The sequence below is a fragment of the Orcinus orca genome, chromosome 3 (genome assembly GCF_937001465.1).
Source record: "Orcinus orca chromosome 3, mOrcOrc1.1, whole genome shotgun sequence".
NCBI lineage: Eukaryota > Metazoa > Chordata > Mammalia > Artiodactyla > Delphinidae > Orcinus > Orcinus orca.
In genome coordinates this window covers 36,086,885-36,099,417 of record NC_064561.1, presented here as the reverse complement: position 1 = coordinate 36,099,417, position 12,533 = coordinate 36,086,885, and positions in this window count along the sequence as shown.

Below are 12,533 nucleotides of genomic sequence, written 5' to 3'. Positions count from 1 at the left end.
AACAACAACAAAAATAATCTATTGCTCACTTTACTACAGCCACAATCCTCCTTGCTACTTGTTTTCTGCCCTTCACTTTTTAAAAATTGAAGCATAGTTAATTTAAAATATTGTGTTAGTTGCAGGTGTACAGCAAAGTGATTCAGTTATAAATATTCTTTTTCAGATTGTTTTCCCTTATGTGTTATTAAAAAATATTGAGTATATTTCCCTGTGCTATATAGTAGGTTCTGTTGGTGATCTATTTTATATATAATAGTGTGTATCTGTTAATCCCAAACTCCTAATCTATCCCTCACACCCCCATTTTTCCCCTTTGGTAACGATAACTTTGTTTTCTATGTCTGTGATTCTATTTCTGGTTTGTATGTAAGTTAATTTGGGTTTTTTGTTTGTTTGTTTTGTCTTTTTGTCAGATTATTCATAAGACATTTTTTAAATTAATTTTTATTGGAGTATAGTTGATTTACAATGTTGTGGGATTGGGAAATTGGGATTGACATATACACACTACTATATATAAACAGATAACTAATAAGAACCTACCGTATAGCACAGGGAACTCTACTCAACACTCTGTAATGACCTATATGGGAAAAGAATCTCCTTGATACTTTGAATGCAACTCACACACCCCCCTCCTCAGGACATTCTGTTCTCGCTGTTCCTTCTGCCTGGATAATTATTAACTAGCGACCTGCATTATTCCTCTCCAATTTCTTCCAGATCTATATAAAAGTGATTACTGGATAGTAAATTGTTGCAAAACTCAGAGGCTTAAACAGCATTATTTTATTCTCAATCATGTGTGTGGATTTTCTGGGGGTCAAATGAACTAAAATGGGCTTGTCTGTGGTTTCTGCTTCAAGCTGTGGACCCCAGGACTGGAGGGTACCACTGTGGGTTGAGCCCATGTACATTTCATATATATCCATTCTGTAGTGAAGGGACAATAGTTATCTATAAGAAATGTTCTCATGCAAATGGTAGAGCCACAAAACAGTATGCTTCACTGCATAAGCACACTTCAAGCCTTTGTTTTCTTCATAGCTGCTAGCATCCCATTGATCAAAGCAAGTCACATCACCAAGTCTAAAAGAAGCAGGGTAGTGGCCTCCTCCTTTGGTGGCAGGAGCTACAAAGTTATATGACATAGGGTGTGGATATAGGGATAAGTGAAGAATTGGGACTGGGACCCATAACTCAATCTACCACAAGATCTCGGCATAAATTTTATCTTTAAAGAGAGAACTTCCTCAATCACTCTCTCTAATGTCACAGCTCCTCCACCCCCATCGCTTCCTTTTATCAGGCTTTGCTTTCATTTAAAGTTTCACAATCTGATCTGTGTGTTTGTGTGGGTTTATTACAGAATTTGCCAACCCAGCCCACCCCCATACCCAGCCATACACACACATGGATGTAAGCACCAAGGAGGACAGAATTTTGTCTGGCTTGTTAACTGCTGTGTCCTCAGTACTTAGAATGCACCTGGTACTTATTAGACACTACATTATTATTGAGCACTCTGGGATCCTAAAGCCAAGAGGAGGTCTTATGAAGATAGAAATACCTATGGACACTGACACTTCAATAGGTAGAAAATACTATTCCGTTATTGGCCCAAGGTGGAGATCATTGGGGGGTCTATAAAAACAGTAATTATTAGCTATATGTAAAATGAGAATATTGCTGTAGGATTATATATTGATGAATTATCATTCAGTTGAAATGTGTATTTTAAGATGATAGGAAGAGAAAGGTTTGGTGATATTTATTACTTAAAAGATGGCTTATATTTTATTTACACAGACTGTTTCCAATTTAGAAATTATAATACAGAAGCAACAAGGATTGAGCTAAATCCAAAGGAGGACTAAAACAGTAAAATGAACACAATTTTCAAAAGAATTATCTAAGAACTTTACTCTAGATAAGTTTCAGTTTATATTGGTTTTCTCATAATGCCCAACTATCTTTCTCTTCTTTTTTTTAATCTATTTATTTATTTGTTTGGTTTTGGCTTCATTGAGTCTTTGTTGCTGCACATGGGCTTTTCTCTAGTTGCGGTGAGCAGGGGCTTCTCTTCGTTGCAGTGCCCGGGCTTCTCATCGTGGTGGCTTCTCTTGTTGTGGAGCACGGGCTCTAGGTGCATGGGTTTCAGTAGTTGTGGTTCACGGGCTCTAGAACGCAGGCTCAGTAGTTGTGGAACACGGGCTCAGTTGGTCTGTGGCATGTGGAATCTTCAGGGACCAGGGCTCGAACCCGTGTCCGCTGCATTGGCAGACGGATTCCTAATCACTGCACCACCAGGGAAGTCCTATCTTTCTCTTCTTAATGACTATTAGGGCCATTTGTTTCTGGACATTTCACTGAAAAATGATGACTCAAAACACTCACACGTACTGAAATATCAACATGTGTGATGAATCTGACAATGAATGACATCTTTTTTTCTTAAATTTGTTAAAATATTTTTCTTAATACAGTCAAAATATAGGTCTAGCTACACTAAAGAAGTTTCACTAATATTTAGCAGTCAAGCTTAAAAATTATAAATTGACTATTAAACCTTTAACTATATAAAAGAGGAAAACAACTATAATAAAATGAAAAATTTATTTAAAAAAATTTAATTTGTGTTAAATCTGAGTCAATATTAAAACTATTTTGGGATTGGCATTTTGCTATTTCAGAGATGAAATTACATGCATTTCAATAAAAAAATGCCTGAATGCTTAGAGGTGGCATTTTAATTTTGTCTGCATGGTGCTAAACATTCACATATTTGAAGATATATTCATAGGATGAAAATAAATAAATAACACAGATAAACATTTTTTTTTCCATTTTAAAATCAAGATTTCTTGGCACCAATAAAGGTTTTGGATTGTGCAAGTTTCTGAAATATAGGATCAGAGTTAGAAGGGTTTTAAAAGTCAATTTACTGAGCAATGTCAAAACCTGAGCAATGTCAAAAACAGGGCTTCCCTGGTGGTGCAGTGGTTGAGAGTCCGCCTGCCGATGCAGGCGACACGGGTTCGTGCCCCGGTCCGGGATGATCCCACATGCCATGGAGCGGCTGGGCCCGTGAGCCATGGCCGCTGAGCCTGCGCGTCTGGAGCCTGTGCTCCGCAACGGGAGAGGCCACAACAGTGAGAGGCCAGCGTACCGCAAAACAAAAAACAAAAAACAAAAAAAAAACTCCATTACAGAATACCTCTCAGATGCTCATCCATCCTGTAATTGCATACAGTGCAGGGACAATGAACTCACTATTTCCCAAGACACTCCATGCTCATACTGATAATCCCATTTATAGAAAAAGTCTTTCTATGCTATTCCCCTGGACAATGAAAAATAATACATAAATTGCAACAAATTCTCCTCTATTTTTTATAACTGCAAAAGTATATAATTAAAATCAAGACTAGGTTCTTTTCCCATATTGGCCATTACAGAGTACTGAGTAGAGTAGTTCCCTGTGCTATACGGTAGGTTCTTATTAGTTATCTATTTTATATATAGTAGTGTGTATATGTCAATCCCAATCTTCCAATTTATACCTCTTTAACCCCTGGTAACCATGTTTGTTTTCTTTTTTAATTGGTGTAGAGTTGTTTTACAATGTTGTTAGCTTCTACTGTACAGTGAAGTATAAATCAACTATACTCCAATAAAGTTTTTAAAAAAGAATAAAAAAGAAATCAAGACTAGTGTTCCAAAAGTTGAACCTTCTAAAGTCCCCTCAATTCATTTGATTGCAAATATCTGCAAAATCTTTCTTCCAGAATTTTTGTTAACAGTATGGTTTAGACCTCTTTTTAAAACTAAAGAAACAGATCCAGAAGGAGAAAAAAATATGTTGGCAGAAGTATGATCAATAAAAAGAGCTTGGACTAGAATCTATGATTTTAAACCACAGTTGAGGACTCCAATTCAGTTCCTATATTATAGAAGAATTATGACTGAGGTGTATACATCTACAAACTAAAGTATATATACTATTCATAAAGTAGATAAAAAATGAAACATGATAATTTTATTCATGTCACTCATTCATTTATTACAAAACTCCTTATTGAATGTTGAATAGGTGTCGGATCCTGTTTTAGGCACCTAATAGCTCACAGACCTAGAGGCTTTTATAAAATCACTGTAGAAGTATAGCAACAGAGACCTTCCATATACAAAGGTGTTGATACCAACCTAGTCAAAGAGACATAGGTACAAAATTAACTTTTACTAAGAGGAACACTGATGCTGTTGTGGCATCTCAGATTGAGAATGAGATTCATTTGTTGGTGCAATAAATTGCTGAAGGCAGTGGTGTAGAAAATGACTGTAGAGCTGAGTAAAGCCCTAGGGGTTGAACCATGGCACTAGGTCCTACTCAACTGGGCTGATGGGCACTGGCTCTTGCTAAAACCAGCAATTTTTCATCCGGTTAATTGTGAACCAGACAAACATGGTCTGAAAAATATACCTTGGTGTAATCTGCAAGTATTAACCTCTGTTAAGTTTTGAGGTATGAAATGAAATGGATAGCCCATTGTTTTTGTCTTTGGCATGAATTGTTTTGTTGAATATGAAACCATCTGTTACTTTACTGGGAGATATAAGTGAAGGTGGCAAATGCTTATTTATAATGGCCGTCTTTTTCTTAGACTTGTTAAAGATAAAAAAAAACTGTATGGGGCCCTAACAGAAATTCCAATTCCAGAAAACCCAGAAGGTAAAACTCTCCTTTGAGCAATGGTTCTTTATTACTTTGAAAGGGGAAGAGAGATTTTAAACATAATTAAAATAGTGATCTTGCAAATCTTTCACCTACAGGAGATTTTTCTATTAATAATTTGTGCTACATAATAGGCCATTTGAAGATTAATTGACTATGTAGAAACCATGTGTTCAGGGTCCCTGGAACTATCTGACATTCATAGTTGTATACATTTTTCTCAATATGGTAGATGATCTGTGTTAAGATAACACCCTTGGAATCCACTAGCAGGAAGCGATGAATACTTTTATGAATGCATTGTGTTTCATGAGGTGTCTCTTTGACTGCATATTTCTTAGAGTAAAGGTACATTAATATTAGTCATCTACTTCTTTTAAAGTTTTAACGGTTTGCAGATAAGATGAACAGAAATAAACTTATTTACATAACAATGATTATTAAGAAATAAACTTTCCAACACCTTGCATAAACTCAAGGTACCCCATTATCCAACTACCCTGTACCATTTTCTTCACCACATAAGGATCCAGAATATATTATCCATAATTCTGTCCTCAAAAACTTGAAATTCTGAATTGCAATGATTCTACCCAAATATCCATAAGACTTGTAAAAGAGTGATATTTATAAATTTATCATCATTGTCCAATAAGTTGACAAAGATCAAAACCTGAAACTCTGTTTAGTCCAGGAGTCAACAAACTACTCTAGCAAGCTAAATCCAGCTTGGTGCCTTTTTTTTTGGTAAATAAAGTTTTACTGGAACGTAGCCGTACCTATTCCTGTACTTATAGTCTATTACTTCTTTCATGCACAATGGCAGAGTTGAATAGTTGCAACAGGGCATATGTCCCATAAAGCCTAAAATATTTACCATCTGACTATATACAGAAAAATTTTTGATCCTTGGTCTAGACTGTTTACTATGTTTCAATACCACATTCTTATTCATCAAATCTTGTTACTCCTACCTCTTAAATAAATAAATCTTTATTTCATTCACCTTCTCCATTATCTCTGCTACAAAGCTAATCCAGTTCCTTACTACTTCCCTGAATGAATACATCTTCTTAACTGGTCTCCTGTAGTCCCACCATAATCAATTCACCTTCAATACTAATGATGGGTAAAGAAGTGGGTCTAATGGAAACAACCTAAACGTCCACTGACAGATGAATGTGTAAAGAAGATGTGGTACACACACACACACACACACACATACACACACATACACTGGAATATTACTCAACCATAAAAAAGAATGAAATAGTGCCATTTGCAGCAAATGTGAATGGACCTAGAGATTATCATACTAAGTGAAGTAAGTCAGAAAGAGAAAGACAAATACCACATGATATCACTTATATGTGGAATCTAAAATATGACACAAATCACACATCTATGAAACAAAAATAGGCTCATAGACATAGAGAACAGACTTGTGGTTGCCAAGGGGGAGGGGGTGGGGGGGAAGGATTTGGAGTTTGGGATTAGCAGAGGCACACTATTATATACGGGATGGATAAACGAGTTTCTATTGTATAGCACAGGGAACTATAGTCAGTATCTTGTGACAAACCATAATGGAAAAGAATATGAAAAAGAATGTATACATATATATATATATGTATATATGTAAGTATAACTGAGTCACTTTGGTGTACAGAAGAAATTAACACAACATTGTAAATCACCTATATTCAATAAAATTTAAAAAAAAAGAAACGGGTCTATTAAACTTTCGGAGAGCTTAAGAAAACTGTCCAAATTTATTAGCATCTTGTATAAAGCTCTTCACATTCTAGGCTCAAATTAATTTAAATTAGACTTACTCATTGTCTTGCATGAACTCAAGACTATTACCCAGCTACCCTATACCATTTTTTTCACCAGCATCTTGCTTTTTGCATGTATTGTTTCCTCTTCTTGGGATGCCTATCTCCTCCTTAATCGACCAGACAAACTCCTACTCATATTTTAAGCCCTTTCTTAAAGGTCACATACACAGCCAAGCCCTTTCTGATTACCAATGGCTTAAATGTTAGTGTTTTCTAATGAGCCCTAATAGTACTTTGTATGTACCTCTTACCACATTGTATTGGACATACTTATTTCTATCTGATTTTTATACAGATCATTTTCTGTGACATTTTTGTGAGTTTTTCAAGGACCAGGACCATGACTTAGTAACCTCTGTCTCTGAAGCCTTGAACAAAACCCGGCTGGGTAAATTAGTGTTTGCTTAATGGATAAATTAAAAAAAGTGGCATTCAGAGTATCCTAAAATCATGAGAGTCTTTTCTATGAAGCGGTTGCTGCCATTAAATCTCTATTTTAATTTACTCTGATTCCCACTTGCTTAATAACAGCTCTCAAATTAAAAAGTCAGTATATTATTTTAATATTATGAACAAGTGCTAAATGTATATGGGAATTTATTCATATTTGTAGAATAATTATCTGTCATAGCCATCACATACATAACGGCTATATGTATATGTGTTCATTTATTTACTCAATCTACTGGGTGATTATTATTCCAGAATCCGTACTAAACTCTGGGGATAAAGTGATAAGCAAAGCAGACAGTCTCTTCCCTCATAAAGCTAACCATCTAGTAGGGGAGACAGACAATAAAATTAAATAGACAGACATACCTTTTGATTAGTTTTATATCAGAAATGAATAATATAATGTAACAGAAGATAGAAGTTGGGGCTACTTAAGGAGTTCAGGAAGTTTCTGTGAGGAGGTAACATTTGAGCAAAGATTGGAAGGATAAAATAGAGCCAGTAACTGTGGTAATTGTGTGGTAGTAAGACTATTCTAGGCAGAGGGAACAGCCTGAATCTAGACCCTGGGGCATGAAAAAGTTGAGCATTTTAAGGAATGGATAGAGTGTTTTGTGGTTACGATTTAGTAACAGTGAGGTGGAATCAAATGAGGCTAAGAGCTAAAGATCTAACTGCACATTCATAGCCTTGACAGTGAAAGTTAGATTTATTCAAAAAATTTTAGGAAGCCTTTGGCAAGCTTTAGGCAAAGGATTAATTTCTACCAATTTGTGTAATTAAAAAAAAATTCTGGTTTCTGTGTTGAGATTGTATTGGAAGGGTAGAAGTTAAGAGATCATTAAATAGAACATTCTAATAAAGGCAAGAATTGTCAGTGCTTTGGTCTAGGTGCTAAGATAATAAGATGGATAAAGTGACTACATAGAGGTATCATGATTGAGAACACTAATTCATGATTGCTAGATACGATATCTGGTATCAACTCAGTGTCTTAGTCCATCACAAATGATGCCAAGATCATGACTTTGGTTCCAGATGGTTCTATGAGCTTTTTTATTCCATGATTATCAAGGGTCCAGAATAAACCTCATATAGGTTCATATTCAGTAGACAGGGGGTGACAGTATGGTTGTGTAAATGTAAAATTTTCTCTATTAAAGAGATAATTCCTCATACTTATTCATTATAACTCCATGTATCATTCATTTAACACAGGGATTGGCAACCTTTCCTTAAGGGACCAGTGAGTAAATAGTTTAGACTTTGTGGGCCATGCAGTTTCTGTTACAACTACTCAGCTTTGCAGTTGTAGCACCGATGCAGTCATGGACATTATGTAATTGAACGTAAGTAGCTGTGTTCCAATAAAACTTTATTTACAAAACAGGCAGTAAGTATGATTTGGTTTTGAGGCTGTACTTTGCAGATCTCTGATTTAGCATATGGGTAGTATACTACCATATACCAGGCTTGTTTTAGTTGAGCATATTATTACCTATATCTCACCTTGTGTTAACATACATCTGGATCATAATTAATATTTAAATACCTTGTGAAATGCTGAAACTGAAATAAACATAGAATGATTTTAAGAACCAGAATAACAGAGATGGTTAAATTTATCATGATCCTATTTTTATCAATGAGTTTGAAAACAATTTATGAGTAAAAATGTTTCCCTATCTCAGCCTATTGAAATGCTATACTCACTTAAAGACCCCACTCAAATGCTTATTTTTTTGTGAACTTTCTAGTTCTTTGACCTACTCTCTCTGACAGAGTGATTTTGCCTATTCTCTGTAATCTCGCAGATTTAGTTCTTAGGTACATTATGGAGCTCATCATATTGTATTAAAACTATTTATGTGACTATGTCATTTATCATGCTCCAAGCTTTTGGTGAGCACTATTTCTTACCCATCAGTAATTTAGTTATCTTTTATTAAAAAATTCGTATTAGATACCAACTGTGTATAGACACTATTCTAAGTGCTGAGGATATAGTAGTGAATAATATAAGCTTGGTAGTTTTTGTTATAGGGAAACAGATACCACAAAAGTGAACAAGTATTTTCCATTAAAATTTAAAAGATCCGGGCTTCCCTGGTGGCGCAGTGGTTGAGAGTCCGCCTGCCGATGCAGGGGACACGGGTTTGTGACCCGGTCTGGGAAGATCCCACATGCCGTGGAGCGGCTGGGCCTGTGGCCCAGCCCATGGGCTCAGCCCATGGCCGCTGAGCTTGCGCGTCCGGAGCCTGTGCTCCGCAACGGGAGAGGACACACACACACACAAAAATTTAAAGATCCATGAACAAAATAAAATGATGAGCAATTAAAAAGAGTGCTTGGGAGTCTCTTTTAGCTAGGGTGGTCAGAGTAGACCACTTCAAGCTGCTGATAATTGAGGATATTTGAGGATTTGAATTATGAGAATGAGGTGGTCAGAGCTATGAGATGGAGCATACCACCTCCCCACAGCTCTCTCTCCAAGCAAGCAAGCAAGCAAACAAACAAAAAATGGTATTAAAATAGCAAGTGTAAAGTCCCTGAGATTAAATTGATTTTGATAAGTTATAAAAACAGAAATAAGGACATTACAGTGTAAATGATGAGTTTAAGAAGTAGACAGGAACCAGATAATAAAAGCCTTGCAAGCTACCTTGTACAAAGCTGTATTTTCCAAAAAGCACTACAACAAATAGCCTGTCTCACATGTTCTTCCAAAACTGTGCCACTTTCCCCATCAAGAGACAGCATCCATTTCACCTTCACATGAATCTAGGCTGGGCTTTCTGACTGCCTTGAGTAACAGAGTAAGGCAGAAGTAAGACTCTATGACATTCAAACCATACAAAGATAGGATTTCTGCCTGGTTCTTTCTCAGGATGCTCACCCTTGGAACTCTGCCATCATAACATGAGGAATCTCAGGCCACATGAAGAGTCCCTTGTGGAGAGAGAAACTGGGCTCCTGGCTCTCAGAAATGATTGAGTTCCTAGCCAACAATCAGCACCCAATTGCTGTCTTGGAGAGGTTTGTTTGCAGCAATAGAAAACTAGAACATTTAGTGAGGAGCCAAGTTCACTTCATAATCTGTGCCTGGGACAGATAAGGCCATAATTAAGTCAATATGGATATTAATGGAATCACAGAGGAACACATGAATAAACAATAATTTCAGAAAATTTTTCCTCTGTGTAAATGAACTCAGATAATCTCAGTGACACTAATCTTAGCCATGATTTCTAAGTGTACTTAAATTCAAACATTTATCATTATATTTATTATTTTGTAATAGACTTTATTTTTTAGGGCGGTTTTAGCAGAAGGTAAAGATATTTCCCATATACCTCCTGCCCCCATTCATGTGGAGCCTCCCCAGTTATCAACCTCATTTCCTCAATTTTGCATTTGGAGACATCAATTTATATGTTATAATTTGGTTGCTATAGAAATATGTTGCCTTAAATTATTGAATATTTCATATATTTTAAGTAAATTTTTATTGAAGCACGACATACCTAATGAAACATGCACAAATAATAGATATATAGCTTATGGAATTTCACAAAGAGAACACAACTGTGAAGACATTAAAAAACCAGAACATTACCATTACCTGCAGTCCAGAGTCCTCTTCATACCACTCGTAATCTCAACTCCTACTGCCAAAATAACCTCTAAGTTGACTTTTAACACATAATTTTGCCTGATTTAAAATGTATGTAAATGGAAGCATACAGAATGTACTTTTTTATGATTTTCATCATGCTGTAGTATAGAGATATATTACATTAATTCTCATTCCTATGCAGTATTTCACTGTATGTATTTATCAAAATTGATGTACCATGCTACTCATGATGAACATTAGGGCCACTTCCAGCATTATTAAAAAGTACTTCTACTAGGCACATACGTAGGAGTAGAACCGCAAGGTTGCAGGCTTTGCATATGTTGTATTTAAGAAGATATCACCAGAGTGGTTGTACTAATCTTACTAATTGATACTTCCACCAGTAGTGTGTTGAGAGTTCCTAATTATTCCACATTCTCACCAATGCTTGCAGTTGCCAGTCTTTTCATTTTAGGAAATCTGGTGAATATGTAGGGGTATCTCATAATGGTTTTATTTGCATTTCCTAATGACTAACACTGTTGAGCACAGTTTCATATGTTTATTGAATATTTGGATACCTTCTTCTGTGAAATATCTATCAAGTCTGTCCAGATATTCTACTGCATTATTTGCCGCCTTCTTATTGACTGTAGGATATATAGGTATATTCTTCCAAATATATGTCCTTCCTTGCATAAAAGTATCACAATTTTTTCTCTCACTAGTCTCATGACTTTCACTTTCTTCATGATGTCTCTTAATTAACAAGAATTCTTTGCTTAAAAGATAGTCCAATTATGATGTTTTTTCCTTTATGTTCGTGACTTTTGGAGACCTACTTAGGAAATATTTGTCTATCTCTAGGTAATGAAAATTTTCTGTTATGCTTCCTTCTAGAAATATTTTACAATTCGATTCACAGTTCATGTAAAATTGATTTTTATATATAGATATCTATTTTTCTCATGTGTATCAAATTTATTATATGCCACTTATGAAATGATATCATACGGTATGCTCTTGTGTATGTGTGACTGACATTTCCCACTCAATCTAATGCTTATTAGATTTATCCATGTTGTATTATGTAATTATAATTCACTCATTCTCTTAACTGGATAATATGCCAATGTATGTATATACTATAATTCATTTATTCATGCTACTTAGAAACACATTTGGGTCACTTCCAGTTTCATGGTGAACATATGCACACATTTCAGTGGATACATAGTCAAACTGATGGTTTTGATGGTATGAACATGTTCTGATTTAGCAGATAATGCAGAAGAGCTTCTCAAATGGTTCAGTAATTTTACAGTCCAAACAGCACTGTACAGGCACTTTGAGTTTCTATAATTCATCAGATAACTTAGCATTTGTCCTTTTAAATTTTGCTCTTCTAGTGGTGTGTTGTGGTATTTTTTGCCATTTTAATTTTCATTTCCCTGATAACTAGTGGAGTTGAAGAATCTTTTACGTATTTTCTGGCCATTTGGGTATCTTCTTTTGAGAAGTGACTATTCAAGACAACTGCCCAATTTTATGTGAGGTTATCTGTCTTTTTGTTATTAATTTTTAAGATTTTTAAATGTATTCTGGATGCAAATCTTTTATTTGAGATATGTGTTATAAACATATTCTCTTACCAAATAATTTACATTTTTCCCTGTCTTAGTGGTGTTTCTTGATTAGTAAAATTTCTAAATTTACAGTATTCTATTTTTTTTCTTTTTAGCATCTTTATCCAATTAAAAAAAAAACTTTTGCTAACCCCCAAATTGCACAGCTATTCTATCTTTTCTTTTAAATATTCTACGTATTTATAATGAATAAAATATCTTACCTTATACTTCATAAGAGCTAGAATATGTTCTAA